At 33.1% G+C, this 3,298-nt stretch overlaps 1 long non-coding RNA gene across 1 annotated transcript; it reads right to left on the reverse strand.

Annotated features, from left to right (window-relative positions):
• Window positions 1–561: 561 nt before the first annotated feature.
• LOC134690722 (uncharacterized) lies at window positions 562–3,079 on the reverse strand. The gene is made up of 2 exons (XR_010102003.1): window positions 2,950–3,079; window positions 562–870 (listed from the first exon to the last, which is right to left on the reverse strand). It is a non-coding gene; the product is annotated as an uncharacterized LOC134690722 (long non-coding RNA).
• Between the last annotated feature and the right edge of the window lie 219 nt (window positions 3,080–3,298).

Consider the following 3,298-nt stretch of genomic DNA (forward strand, 5'->3'; position numbering starts at 1 on the left):
TTTTTTAATTCACAAAGTTGAGCATGGCAGCACATTGGTCTTTGTTTTACTGTGGGAGGAAAAGTTTAACTATCTTCCAGAAGAGCAAATATTAATAAAAATCTAAACCTGACCACAAGCACCAGAGGCGGTTACAGGATTTGTAGGTAAGGGGTGTTGAGAACGTAAATGTTCGACGAGCGGAGAGATAAAAACTTTTTTTAGGTGAAATTATCGAAATATTTTTTATCAAGCTAAGGCCAACTCATGCTTTGAATATTTTAAGGGGCGCATGCCCGCTACGTCCCTGTCTGAATCCGCCCTTGTTAACACACCTTCAATAATATATGTTCAGACAGCCAGCAAAGTGAAAACTACTGTTGGAGGAGTTATATGTAAACACCATGCACCTCTTTTGCCGTACTAATGTGCTAGAAAAATATGTCAAAGTTCAACTATTTCCCGAAAGAGCAAATATCAATAAAAATCAAAACCTTGACTCCTTGTAAGAGGTATTGTCTTATAAGGAGGATATTGCAAGTTTTCTGAGTTTGTATTTGAAAGTAATTGAAACAGTCTTACTATTATTGTAAAATTTTAATACATTCCTTTAACAAGTTCATTTAATAATCAGCACATGCTGGATCACAGCACCCAAAACGACGTAGTATGTCGAAACAACATGAACATTCATCACACGTCGGAATACAGCACCCAAATCGAGGTCTTCTGTCGACACAACAGGAACACTTGTAATCTATAAGTGCAAATCCTCCTCCCACTCTTTCAGCACCCCTATAACCGGGTTCACTATGTCTACTGTCAACTTCGTTTGGCCCAAAACCGACTACAAGTATGACTGAAATAAGTACGAGGAATTTCATTGTGGACCTAAAAGAGAGAAAACTTAAGTATTTTAGTTTTGAAAGACATCATGTTTTAATAAGTAAAACTATTTGCACATAAAATAAGGGTTGAACTATTAAAAACATAAGAAAATAACTAGTTCATATTTTTCAAACCTTAAAACAGTTCAACAACAAAATTTAAAAGAATCAAAAACCAATTCTTCAGAGAACAATTGAAGGTCTTTCCACCTCGATAATAAGAAATAAATTAAAAAAACGATATTAGAAAATTTCACTCCGTGTTGATGTTATGTGGTAAATCAAACTGATGTAAAGAAATAATAAGATTAATAGGTTTAAACAGAAGACTTGATTATTTTATAATGAACCAGAAAGAATTTTGAGCAAGGTCAAATCTAGAACGTCAAATTGGCCTTTGACCTCACTGATTTTGAGATCATAAGTCAGTGATCTCAAATCAAAAGATTTCAGGTAAATCACTTGTATGCTTTTGGAGAAATACTGATTTCAAATACATAAGGGGAGAAAAATCCTTCTTCGACTTAAATAGGTGGAAGTTGTTCCTTATTGTAAACAATTATTTGGCAAAAACATCATATCATTTACTGTAACAGTTTCTTTTGAATAACGATAACAAGCAAAATTCAAAATTTATAACATGACCTCGACCTTTGACCTTGACCTCAATTCCTTCAAATGGACCAAGGACTTCATATCAAAAGACTGTAGGCCTCTACGACTTATAACCAGAGACATATATACACATGTGTATATATGTCTCTGTTATAACGTATGAATTTATCTAGCATATTGCCTATCATAAATTTTCAAAGGGAAATAACACCCATAAGATGTCTTCTGATCACTCCATTCAAAATTAACCAAATCATTCTTAAGAGTAGACAACCAATTTGGTGAAAACAGTTTGTTAAAATCTTTTACAGTTTAAGAAATATATAGCGATAACAAGAAAAAAGGGACGCGGGGAGATAACTCCTATGAGAATAAGAATTCGGTCACACAGGGTGAGTTTTGAAACCCCCATTACTGTACAACATCATTGGCCAAAAATCCATTCGATATGTTGTAAGACAAAAAAAGAATCTCAGACGGCAGAAGGAAAACAAATAATCAGAAGAAAAACAAAAGGTCTTTCCGCAAAAAGTGGAAAGACCTAATAAATTAAATATGAAATAATATATTTAACATATTAGATCTAAAAGGAAAAAACATAATAATTCATTCTATTACTTTTGAAAGACACTATTTGTTGTAATATGCACGCATATCAAACAAGCAAAAAAGAATATATCTATTTAAACTTTAAAATAAACTAGTTAAAACTTTTATATTGTTTCATCGAAAATTGTTTTTAATTCTTTTATTTGAAAGGGGATGAAATCAGCATGGCGGTGTTTGATACACTATGTGCTTAATAGTTTCCACGTTTACGATTTTATAAGACTTTTGCCTTAATATCACAATTTTTTCTAATATTTTGAAACTTTTTTTGCATTTGCACGTTATGCAACATACACCGTTAATATCCTCAATTATTTTGAACTAGGAGGATTCAAAGTTGTTTGTCATTGAAGTACATTTCGTCTGAACTATGCACGACACAAACAATGTGTACATGTTTGTCAGCTAAATTTAACATAGGGTCTGGATCATGACTTAGTATACCCGTATCGGTACACATATTGATTCATTTTTGCAATTCCTCAAAATGCACAAAGGACCTTGGCATATACAGCATCACTCGGCTTTCGACACTTGTATTGTACTTCGAAGTCTTCGAACCCCTCTCATGACAGGAGGAATCGATTCCAATCTTAATTGACTTTATATAGGATTGCAAGTTTCCTGTCAATGATGGGTGTTTTTTCCAGGCACTTAGGCTTCCCCCAACAATAAAAACTGGAAGCCATGATTTAGCTGCGAGTTCTCCGAAAGTGATTTTAAACACCAACAATCATTTAATCAATCAATCCGTCAGTTTTAATATAATAAATAACGTATCAAAAAGAGAATGACAAAAACAAAACAAAAAACAGTTGTTCAGGTTAAATTGAACATATTTTTTCTTAAAATGACTTACATGTTGTAGTGTTATCTCATCGAATCTCAATACAAATACCACATATGAGCATGGATTAAAATATGTTTATGATCAAGGTCATTCAATAAATGTAGAAAATTGAACGACGCATTTTAATACAGGATATTCGTAAAACAACAAGTGTTGTAAAATGTCACGTATATGTTATGGTGTATGTGACTAACAGTTGCTTATAATGTTGAATTAAAGACAAACTATTGGCTAGAGGTATAGGGGAGGGTTCAGATCTCATAAACATGTTAAACCCCGCCGCAGTTTTGCGCCTGTCCCAACTTGAGTCAGACCCTCTGGTCTTTGTTATTCTTGTATTTTTTTAATATAAGTTTCT

Source organism: Mytilus trossulus, chromosome 11 (genome assembly GCF_036588685.1).
Source record: "Mytilus trossulus isolate FHL-02 chromosome 11, PNRI_Mtr1.1.1.hap1, whole genome shotgun sequence".
NCBI lineage: Eukaryota > Metazoa > Mollusca > Bivalvia > Mytilida > Mytilidae > Mytilus > Mytilus trossulus.